The sequence below is a fragment of the Leopardus geoffroyi genome, chromosome B1 (assembly GCF_018350155.1).
Source record: "Leopardus geoffroyi isolate Oge1 chromosome B1, O.geoffroyi_Oge1_pat1.0, whole genome shotgun sequence".
Lineage (NCBI taxonomy): Eukaryota > Metazoa > Chordata > Mammalia > Carnivora > Felidae > Leopardus > Leopardus geoffroyi.
Window position 1 is genome coordinate 93884067 of NC_059327.1, and position 12658 is coordinate 93896724.

Below are 12658 nucleotides of genomic sequence, written 5' to 3' on the forward strand. Positions count from 1 at the left end.
AGAAACTGTTGTAATTGTCTAGTGAAGGAGGCCAGTGTGTAGATTACGATATTGATACTGGTGATAGAGAAGAGTAGGTAGATTTGAGAAATACAGGACATAGTATTAAAGAGCATGTGGTAGAAGAGATCTCATTTGAAGGAGTATAAAGGAAAGAGAGGCACCAATGTGACCATTAGGATTATGGCTTAAGCAATTGAATAAAACTGTGATTTCCTAAGATTGGTGAATTTGGGGTATTATTTGTGGAAGAGAGGAATTAAGATTTCAGTTTTGGACAAGATAAGTTTGATATGTCTGTGAGAGATACCCAAGAGGAAATACCAAGTACATACTTGGAGGCGTGTGTAGGAGATTACAGAGATTTGGAACAGAGACATAAATTTGAAACATAGCATTGAACTGAACTTTAAAACTTGGAAATCAATAATATAATTGATTGGGGAGTTCCAGGACAGAAAAGGGACTAAAATGATCCCTTTGAAGTACATAATTTTAGAGGACAGAGGACAGAGAATGGAATAAAGGATGTTGAAAAAAAATGTTAGAGGTAAAAGGAATAAGAATTGGTGACAAAATACTACCTTTTGTATAAGAATGATGATGGGCTCACCTCTCTCAATGATGCCCAAAGATTAAAAAATGTGGAAACGGAAAAGCTTATCTTAAATTTCTGAATGTTGAGGCCACTAGTGACTAGCATGAGAGCAGTTTCACTAGAATCCTGGCATTGGGAGGTGATTTTATACTTGAGTGTAGCGTGAATAGAAGGTGAGGTATGGACACACTGTAGACGCGGCTCTTTAGAGGTAACTGAAAGAGAGCAGTGAATTTGATGGTCTCTATATTTTTCTATAAGGCAAGAACATTATTAATTAGAATATATCTGTACACCAATGAAAATTCTTTGGCTGAAATGAAAACAATGGTGGTGTGAGAGAAGAGTTAAGTAAAGTTGTAGATATTAGGAAGTCTAGAGAAGACATGATCTATAGCGCAAGTGGAGAAATTGTCTCTTGGTAAGAAGAGAATGGTTTATAGGAGGAAATAATTTCAACAGGAAGAAAGATGATTGGAACAAAAGCAGTAGGTGCACAGATTTCAGAGCATGACGGTGAGAAGATGTGTATCTGTTTATTTTCTCAATGAAATGTGGATAAAACCACAGCTGAAAGTGAGAAGAGATAGAGATATACGGGATATTTAAAGAAAGCAAAGTCTGCAAAGTTAACATTTCAGGAAGCGAGGAAAAGAAAGTTCATTATAAATAAAAGGGGTTATAGGATGGCTGTATTTGTTAAAGTTAGATTATGAATGACAGAGAAAAAAAGTAACAGTGACTTAAGTAAGACTGTAGTTTTATTTATTTTTTCATGAATCTTATTTATTTATTTTGAAAGAGAGTTAGAGAGTGCACGTGTGCTTGAATGGGAGAAATGCAGAGAGAGAAGGACAGAGAGAATCTTAAGCGGGCTTCAAGCCCAGTGCAAAGCCGGACATGGGGTTAGATCTGACAAATTGTGAAATCGTGACCTGAGCCCAAATCAAGAGTCAGGCATGTAACAGACTGAAGCACCCAGGTGCCTCAAGACTGGAGTTTTATATTTTCTCATACATATGTATAGCCAGTATGAGGATAACAGGATCATCTGGAAACCAGGCTCCCAAATTTTTGCTTCACCCACCTCCATTGCTTTCTCCTGATGGTGCAGGCTGCCTGCTTAAGCTCCTGGATGCCACCATTTGTATGCCTTGTAGGTAGCAGGAAGAAGAGACAGAAATGGATGAAGGGAAAATTCCTTCTGTTCAAGCTCAAATCCAATTAGTTTCCTGCATCATTTTATGTTATATGCAATTTGGGAGGAATTTAGACATGTAGTCATTCTTAGCTGCAAGGAAGACTGAAATACAGTCTTTATTTTGGCCAGGTGTCCAGTAATAATTTGGGATCTGCTGCCAGAGAAGGGGAGAACAGATATTAGCCGATGTCATGGTTACTTTTATGTGCCAATTATACTGGGCTAAGGGATACCCAGATAGCTGGTGAAATGTTATTTCTGGATGTGTCTGTGAGGTTGTTTGTGGAAAAGATTAGCATTTCAATCAGTAGACTAAGTAAAGAAGATCTGCCCGTACCAATGTGGGCAAGGCATCATCCAGTCCACTGAGAATCTGAATAGACAGAAAGGTAGAGGAAGAGTGAATTCTCTCTCTCTCTGTCCTTGAACTACAATGTCCATCCTCTCCTGCGCTTGGTCACTGAAGCTCCTGGTTCTCTGGCCTTTATATTCAATCTAAATGATGGCATTGATTTTTCTTATTCTCCAGCTTGTGGACAGCAGATAGTAGGAATTCTTTGTCTCCATAACTGCCTAAGTCAATTCCTATAATAAATCTCCTTTTACATACATATCTCTTTGCATGCTATATGTTTCTCTGGAGAATCCTGACTAATTCAGGCAATAAATTTGTGCTATACCATAGAAAGGACATTTTTAAGTTTTTTATTATGGATTTCAAGTGAAATAAGGCAGCTTCACCTATTCTGGCACTATTATCTAGCAACCATGGGATATGTATCATATATACAGACAGGTTAAGGTTACAACCAAGTTTTGGATTTTTCTGGATGATCATGAATAGAAACATGTTTCATATGTTTACATGTATATATTTTTATATTACATATATTTTATATTATAAAACATGCTTATATGTTCATATAAAAAACAGAAGGTATTCGAAGTTATGTGTTAGTATTTCAAGCTAACTGAGCAGCAGAAAAATCCATATTTTAAAGAAATATAATTGGATTTATTTATTTAAAGGAATTCAAATAAGAAAATATCTGTTTAAATTAAGCAATACAAACTTGTAGTGATTATATCCACATTTATTTATCTAATGGATCTTTTGCATCCTGCTTTGGAACACACAATTATCTATCCAGATAATTTACCTTTCTTTAATTCAAGTATCAGTTTGTGTCTTTCTTTCATATCCACTGAAGTGAATTGAGAGAAATATGTATATACTTGTTGACACTACACAATAATTTTAATGGTTTAGTATAAAGTATGGTTTATCCTTATATTTCTAACTTATGTCCCTGTCACCTGACCCTTATTTTCACCCTCACCCCTTTTTCCCCCATTATTAAAACTCTAGTAGATTTATCATCCAAAAGCAATTGTGACTTTAGATACCAATATCCATCTCACAGTAAATAGAAGTTCTTGAGGGCTATGGAGAGAATATGGAGATAAGCTGGATGATAGAACCTAAGACTTTTATGGGCCTCATGACACCATTCCTACTGTGGAATCAGGCGAAGCCTTATCCTATGACCAACAGAGAAATTTTCATGTGCAATTTATGAGCTATTTTCCTCTTTATCCTCTTAGGTTTTATCAAAGAAGCTTTTCTAAATTTTGATAGTCCAAATATGTACAAAAAATAAGTTGTGTGATTTATATTGATGTTTACCTGAGATTGTATACCATTTAGATGAGATCTCTTTAGGAATGGTGAACAATTTGAATACTTAACTTATGTCCTAGAAAGAAGAAAGGAAAACCATTGTGCAGTAGCTAGGACACTCAGACCCTCTCTGTAGAACTAGTAAAGACTGGAATATCAAATTATCCCAGTTTTGCTGTGGCTTAAACATAAAACAGGACAAAACAAAACAGCAAAAACACTTATGTTTACTTCTTTTTCATGCTACATGTCTGGTTATTATGGACCATTAAACTGTTTTGCTCCACACAGGCTTTCAACAACCCAAGCTAACAAAATCTCTATCATTTCCTTTCTGCACCACCTGAAATATGCAGCTGTTTTAATCAGTCAGTGAATAGAGGAAAAATATTAGGCACTCATTAATAGGCTTCCCATTGCTCACACTCTGTGTAATGTATATCACCTTCCTTCATAGCCCTTTGGCCAGATACACATAGCCTCACATATATGAAGAGTCTCTGGATAATGTGGATAAGAAATTACAAATGGAACATTTAGTAAGTATGAATATCTGCTTCAATTCAATCTTTTCATTACCAAATTCCATCTTTTTTTTTCCTTTTCCTAACTCATAAAAAAATCTTTAACAATTTCACAAGCTATTTAACTCTATGTGAAATGCTTCCATGATCCTTATCCTACTTGGCCACGTATGAAATAGCTTAGGAATGTATGCTCTTCCTGTGGTCATACATCGTTCTCAGCGCAATATCTGAATATGGAAATTGTTTGGATCAAAGCATGGCTACAGTTCGAACCAGTCACCAATATCCTGATGATAAGGATAAGTGATAAGGTCAGATTATGACCTCTCAAAAAAGTCAAAGAGATATTTTAATTGCCTGACTCCAAATACATAAATACACAATATAGTAATAAAATCAGAGAAGCAAAACTGCAGTAATCACATTCAAAAAACTGGAAAATGGTATGGGTGACTGTTCCAAAGTAGTAATAAAATCCTGCTGAACAGACATTGAAAGAGTCTCTTATTCATTGTTTCACTTGAAACTCCTGGTTTCACTCCAGGAAGGAGCTTTCTTTCCAGCATGTGAATATTTGGGAGCCAAAGTACAGTTTTGGGATGCACCTGGCTGTCTTAGTCAGTGAAGTGTGTGACTCTTGATCTTGGGGCCCTGAGTTTGAACCCACCCTGGGTGTGGATATTACTTAAAAATAAAATCTTTAAAAAAATAGAAGTACAGTTTTTGTCTTAAACACTAACAGTATCTTACAGAACTGACTTTTGCCATTTTTGACAGAATTTATTTTTCTAAAATTTAGTAAACAAACACATATTTTTCAAGATATATTAAAGTTGAATTGTTGTTTGTTTTGTTGTTTTTTTTTCACATTCTACTTCTTAGTCTCTATCCATCTTTCTTCCCATCTTAATATTGGATACCTTGAATGGATTGTCTTTGATCAGAAATCCACATTCTTCTTTGCTCTGAGTCATTGAATTTAAGTAATTCATTAGGAGTCATACATTTATTTTCCTTTCCTATTCCTGGTGCAATTTCATCATTTGAAAAATACTTACAATTTGCCATTCACATACTCTTCCCGTCTTATTTTTTGTTCTTTTTAGTTGAGAAGTCGTTTTTTTTGTTTTGTTTTTGTTTTTTTTGTGTTTTAGCAATGAAAGTCCAATTATTTTTCTGGAAACTCTATTTTCATTTTTTATTTTGCTTTCAAATTATCATTTCTTTCCTGAGCTTTTCTTACTCTTTTTTAAAGTTTATTTATTCTGTATTCTTACAAAACAAAACAGCAAAAACAAAAAACAGCAAAAACAAATATATTCTGTATTCTTACTTTTTTCATAAGGATCTAAGTTCATTAAACACGTTATCTTGCATCCATTTAATTTCAAATGACATTTTTAAAAAATATTTAGCCACCGTATATCATGGTTTGTCACTTTTTTTTTTTATGTTTATTTATTTTTGAGACAGAGAGAGACAGAGCATGAACGGGGGGAGGGTCAGAGAGAGAGGGAGACACAGAATCGGAAGCAGGCTCCAGGCTCTGAGCCATCAGTCCAGAGCCTGACGCGGGGCTCGAACTCACGGACCGCGAGATCGTGACCTGAGCTGAAGTCGGCCGTCTAACCGACTGAGCCACCCAGGCGCCCCGGTTTGTCACTTTTATAGCCTTTGCTAAACTTTCTCACTCTATGCCACCTGTTTTAGTTTAAAAAATTTGTTAAGCAATCATCTCATTTTTTTCATGTCAACTTCTTTACCAGTCAGTACTAGAGAGGTTATGCCATAGTAACACAAATTATCAAGATTTCAGTGGTGGAACAGATACAAGGTTAAATTGATTCTTAGATTCTTATTAGGTGCAGTTCCATGCCAGGAGGGGTTCTCTGCTCCACAGAGTCACTCAAGAACGCAAATGAAGCTCAGTATCTTGGAGTTCAAATATCTATCTGGAATAAATAGGCATACCTTACCAAGGCAAAGGAAGAGATCAGAGAAGCTACGACTAGCTTGGAAGTGGCACGCACCACTTCTTCCCCCAGTTTGTGATGTGGTCTTGCCTAAACTTTAAGGAGGAGGTGAGACACAGAATTTTTAATGACCTTTACCCTCCTTGCCTTTTCTATATTGAGATAATTTATTCTTAAGTTATTTACTAAACATACATACCATCAGCATCAAGATACTGCATTGTGACTAATGAAGAAGTCCTTGCAACACCCTTGCATAAAATATTCTGTTGCCTCTCCTGAATTAAAATATGTAGTACAAATGTATGAGCTGAAACTCAGCCTTAAAATGTAATTATAGGGGCGCCTGGGTAGCTCAGTCGGTTGAGCCTCTGACTTTGGTTCAGGTCATGATCTCGCTGTAGGTGAATTTGAGCCCCGAATCAGGCTCTCTGTTGTTAACGTGGAGCTGGCTTTGGATCCTTTGTCTCTGCCCCAACCCCTCCTCACTTGCCAGCACATGTTCTCTCTTGTCTCAAAAATAAATAAGCATTAAAAAAAATGAAAATGTGACTCTAATCTTCCTTCTAACTATATTCTATTATAATCAACACCTTGTCTCTTCTATACCCTTCATTCTCCAAATATAACAGTTTCACTCACATAGAATTGTTTTATTAATTCATTTTTTATTCCCTTCAAACTATCTAAATCCTAGCATTTCTATAGTGCCAACATTTAGGTCTTAGAATAAAGTGGAAAAAAAGTGCGTATCAACTACCATCTCTGAAATTTACTTTGACAAGTTACCTGAATTCTTTGAGTTTATATTCTGTTATATGAATTTGGAGTGCTATTCTGTGTTTTACGACAGCATGCTCAAAAGGCATTCATGTAAGAAGTCCTTAACAAATGTTAGTTTTTCTTTTATTCACCATTCCTATCTGGTGTTCTCTATCCTATGGGCAATAAAGAAGTCGAGTTACTGAAGAACTAGATTTCAGTCCTGCTTACAGGTTCTATGATCAAAATATATTATCTCTTCTGATTCTTAACTTTTCATTGATTGAGGAAGTATTTTCCTTTTCCATATTATTTTCACAGACTTACTATGGGGAACAAATTGAACTCTGCTTGCACATGGTTTTTAAATTCTTAAATGTGTAATATAAACACAATGTATTGCTTTCATTCATCTTACTGCCACTATTGAAGGTTTATTCTAGACTAAAACTTCTTTAAAAATTTATACAGTATTCTCAGGCCAAACTTAATTATTCTTTTTCTTAAGCATTTATTAGTTGCAATGATTTTGCAGTTAAAAAATAAAACAGTCTCACAGCTGTTTAGTTTTTTGTTTTTGTTTTTATTTTTTTTTTCTCTGTTCCTAGACACCCATTAACCTTCCTACAGGGGTTTATGTGAAGCATGATTTTTGTCAAGCTCTCTACTCGGTAAGTGTCCAACACTATTTGTCAAACTAAATTAACACATTTCTGTTTCTGGCCTGTTTACATTAATATCGTTATCAAAAAATATCTGCTAAAGGGAAAATTTGCTAAACAAAGAAATCTTACTCTAGTTCAAATGATCGTTTTATAAATAATTAATTATTTGGAATTATTGGGATTTAGAATAAAGTGTTTTACTCTGTGTACCCTAAAGCTAAAGTTCAGGTCTGTTAAAAAAATCACTCTGGTAATTTATCCATATGATTTTAAAAGCCCCATTTCAATTTTTAAATCTAACTCTTTTGTCTTAGGGTGAATGTCTTTTCTGGAGAAAAGTTGATCTCATCTCAGTTACTTCTGCAATGTATTCTGTCACTAATCTTACTACTACTAATTTTCAAGGCTTTTATGTTTCACTTACAGTGGAAATAAACTAAAACTAAAAATATGTTAAGTAAAAACCACCACTACTTTGTTTCAGAATTATGAATGGAAGTGTAAAAAAGTTGTAGAATCATAATGCCTTAAAACCGAAGTGACATTAAATATCATTCTGGTAAACTCAGCACATTTCTCAGTAAGGAGAAGCCTGACACCTGGAGTATGTATTTGAACTTGCTGCGTCCATACCACTTGAGAGGGTAAGAAATGGATCCAGAGCTCATGTCTTCTGACTCCCAGGCAAATTTTTACCACACCGCAGTAATCCAAGTTTGCTTTTGATACCTAAGTGATAATGTTAAAGAAATTATATTTAAAAAGAAGAAAGATACAGACGTAACTTTTATTTAGAGGCAGTACAAAGATATGTTTATCACACAAAATTCAACTAAGTGAATTCAATGACAGGCAAGTTATTATTTTTTAATGTACTTAAGGATTAGGAACATTTAGCTAATTTGGCAAATTCATAGTGACTAAAGGATTCATAGCAAATTAAGGAGTGGGGAGAGACATAAGGCTATTTTCATACATGGCATTTTCTGTTGTACTCTTAATTCAAGTCTTGATTCTCAAGGTGACAATATTCCCTTTTGACTTGCTGTCAGTATTCCCTTTTGTCCTGCTATCTTCTCAACAGTGAAATGTAGGCCCTTCATCTGATAACTGAAGAAAGGATGAGGTGCCTTTAAAATTATTGGATATAGGTGGGTCTGGATATAGGGAGAGCAACTAAAAGACATAAAATTATTTAATAAAGAAAGGATGAGTTATCAAACTAGGGAAGAATCGACAAGAGAGATGGAGAAGTCACTAAAACTATGTAGAAAACAGAATAGATTGGTTATGCTAATTAATTGGAGAGATAGATGGGAAGAGTGGTGTATTTAAGAGATTCGTGCTTAGGCAACAGGGCTATCCATGTCTTTCCAGAAGAAAGTCCATATGGAGAAAGGAAGTTGTCTTGACAAGTTGCTTTGAGATACAAAAGGAATCCCAAGGGGGTGTTTCTAAAGAATCCTGATATTTATCTTTGAGTTTTAAAAAAAAATACGTATTTTCAAAATAAATTTATACCAATTAATATATAGGTTTTAGATGAAGCCAAAGGTATAAAGTGTTTAAGAAAGCATATGATGAGAAGAAAATAAAGCAGATGACAAGATGCTAGGGACCCTCAAGGAAACATAAGGAAACATAAAGGCAGCACAGATCACACAGAGGTCAGCCACAAAATAAAAAAACAAAGGAAAAGTGGAGTTAGACAAACTGAGTGAGGAAAGATGCTAAAGTGCCTACCTTTGCAGAGAAGTCAAAGACAAAGAGATCAATCTGATAGGAGATCTTTGGTCATCTAAGTATGAAATAATTTACATGGAGTGATGATATTATGTGGCAGTGGGCTGAGAAGGTGAAGATAATACAAGGACTGTTCCTATAGTCCTACTTTATTCTTCTGGAAAATTAGCTGTCAGAGTGAAAACAGAGAAGGGGAAATACAAAAATAGAGGGAGATAGTGTTGTTGTTGTTTTTAATTGCAGAATAACAACAAAGATCATTGATCATGTTTCTAAAAGGTGTAGCATCCAATTTACTCCTCTCCCTATCACCCTTTTCATCTCACATATTTTTAAGCAAAATATAGCAGCCATTATGATGAGCTGAAAGTTATCTGTGTTTCTTGGTCCTCTCCTTAAAACCTGCTAAAATGGGCATAGTATATCTTTGTCTATTGCATATATCTTTCCCTGAGTTCAGCAGGCCATCTCTTCCTGCCCACCTCACTGACACTAGCCTTTCTGTTATCTCCTCTGGCTGGACTTAAGCTAACAGCATTTATACATATTCTGGTAGCTTCCTTCTTAAAACCATATTCTCTTTTGATACAAACTCTCCTAAATTGCTGCTTTTTTGGCACGTATTTACATCGAATTTCTTTGAAGAGACCACTGAGCGCAGTACTTTCATTTTTGTAAGTCTCTTTTAATTTACACCAATCTGGTTTCCACCTCCACTGCAACTGCTTTTTTAAAGTCAACTGTGATCTCTCTACTGCTTAATAAAAGGATTGTTTTGTGGGTTGACACCTCACTTTAACAATGTAGTTTTTAAAAATGGATGATACTTTTTCCTTGTGAATTATGCTCTAAGTTTCTGAACATGGATTTTAACTTTTTGTTGTTGTTACTGCTGTTCTACTTCTCTGGTTGATTTTCAGGTCAATGGCACCTTTCACCATCTAGTTATTCCAAAAATTTTGGAGCAATTTCCTTTTCTCTCTTTCTCAAAATTTAGAAACAGTTCATCCTTTATGTTGCAATTCTACATGCAAAATATGCACAACACTGGCCTATTTCTGTTGGTTTTCTCACAACCTTCTGGAATAAGCTTATATCCTTCATCTGGGCTACTATGTTCACTGCTACATAAAACTTCTTAAATTAACCACCTCCCTGACCTTGCTGTTTTAAGGGTACAGTTCAGTGATTTTTAGTATACGAACATAGTTCTGTGACCTTCTCCATCATCAATTTTAGAACATTTTCATTACCTCAAAAAGAAACCACATATACCAATTAGCATTCAGTCCCCATTCCTTCCACATGACCCAGTCACAGGCTAATCTACTTTCTGTCTCTAAACTGAATCATGCAATATGTTGTCTTTTGTGATTAATTTCATTGGTGGTAAATTTTTCCAGGGTCATCCATGTTGAAGTATGTATCAGCACGTTATTCCTTGTGAATGCAGAATGATCTTCTACTTTATGCATATACTACATACAAATGCCATCAGTTATTTGGACATTTAGGTAATTCCCACTTTAGGGATATTACAAATAATGCTGCAGTAAAGACTAGTTTCTAAGTTTTGGTGTGGATAAATTTTGAAATTTCTCTTGAGTCAATGATTACCACAGGAATTGCTGGTTCATATGATAGCCTTCCATTTAATTTTTTGAGAAGCTGCCACACTTTTTTTATTTTATTTTATTTTTTTTTAATTTTTTTTTTCAACGTTTATTTATTTTGGGGACAGAGAGAGACAGAGCATGAACGGGGGAGGGGCAGAGAGAGAGGGAGACACAGAATCGGAAACAGGCTCCAGGCTCTGAGCCATCAGCCCAGAGCGCGACGCGGGGCTCGAACTCACGGACCGTGAGATCGTGACCTGGCTGAAGTCGGACGCTTAACCGACTGCGCCACCCAGGCGCCCCAACCACACTTTTTTTAAAAGTCACTGCCACATTTTACATTCCTACCAATGTGGTATCAAGGTTCCAATTTTTCCATATCCTGGCCAACAGTTATTTTTGCATGTCTTTTTAATTGTAGGTATCTAGTGGACATGAAGAGATATGTTATTATACATTTGTTTTACATCTCACTAATAGACAATGATATTGAACACCTTTTTGTGTGTTTACTGAGCAAGTATGTATCTTTGGAAAAATACCTGTTCAAATCATATGCCCACTTTTTAATTGGTTTATTTGTCATTTTTATTATTGTAATGTAAGAGTGCTTTATTCTAGCTATGAGTCCTTTATCAAATAAATTATTTTCAAATATTAATTCACATTCAGAATGCTGTCTCTTTCAGTCTCTTTAACAAATGGTGCTGGGAGAACTGGACAGCAACATGCAGAAGGATGAGACTAGACTACTTTCTTACACCATTCACAAAAATAAACTCAAAATGAATAAAGGACCTGAATGTGAGACAGGACCATCAAAACCCTAGAGGAAAAAGCAGGAAAAACCTCTCTGACCTCAGCCGCAGCAATTTCTTACTTGCCACATCTCCAAAAGCAAGGGATTTAAAAGCAAAAATGAACTATTGGGACCTCATGAAGATAAAAAGCTTCTGTGCTGCAAAGGAAACAATCAACAAAACTAAAAGGCAACTGACAGAATGGGAAAAGATATTTGGAAATGACATATCGGATAAAGGGCTAGTAACCAAAATCTATAAAGAACACACCAAACTCCACACCCAAAAAACAAATAATCCAGTGAAGAAATGGGCAGAAAACCTGAATAGACACTTCTCTAAAGAAGACATCCAGATGGCCAACAGGCACATGAAAAGATGCTCAACATCACTCGTCATCAGGGAAATACAAATCAAAACCACACTGAGATATCACCTCACGTCAGTCAGAGTGGCTAAAATGAACAAATCAGGAGACTATAGATGTTGGCAAGGATGTGGAGAAATGGGAACCCTCTTGTAGTGTTGGTGGGAATGCAAACTGGTGCAGCCACTCTGGAAAACAGTGTGGAGGTTCCTCAAAAAATTAAAAATAGATCTACCCTATGACCCAGCAATAGCACTGCTAGGAATTTACCCAAGTGATACAGGAGTGCTGATATATAGGGGCACTTGTACCCCAATGTTTATAGCAACACTTTCAACAATAGCCAAGTTATGGAAAGAGCCTAAATGTCAATCAACTGAATAATGGATAAGAAATTATGGTTTATATACACAATGGAATGCCACTTGGCAATGAGAAAGAATGAAATATGGCCTTTTGTAGCAATGTGGATGGAACTAGAGAGTGTTATGCTAAGTGAAATAAGTCATACAGAGAAAGACAGATACCATCTTATGTGGATCCTGAGAAACTTGACAGAAGACCATGGGGGATGGGAAGGGAAAACAAAAAGTTAGAGAGGGAGGGTGGCAAACCATAAGAGACTCTTAAAAACTGAGAATAAACTGAGGGTTGATAGGGCGTGGGAGGGAGGGGAAGTGGGTGATGGGCATTGAAGAGGGCACCTGTTGGGAGGAGCCCTGGGT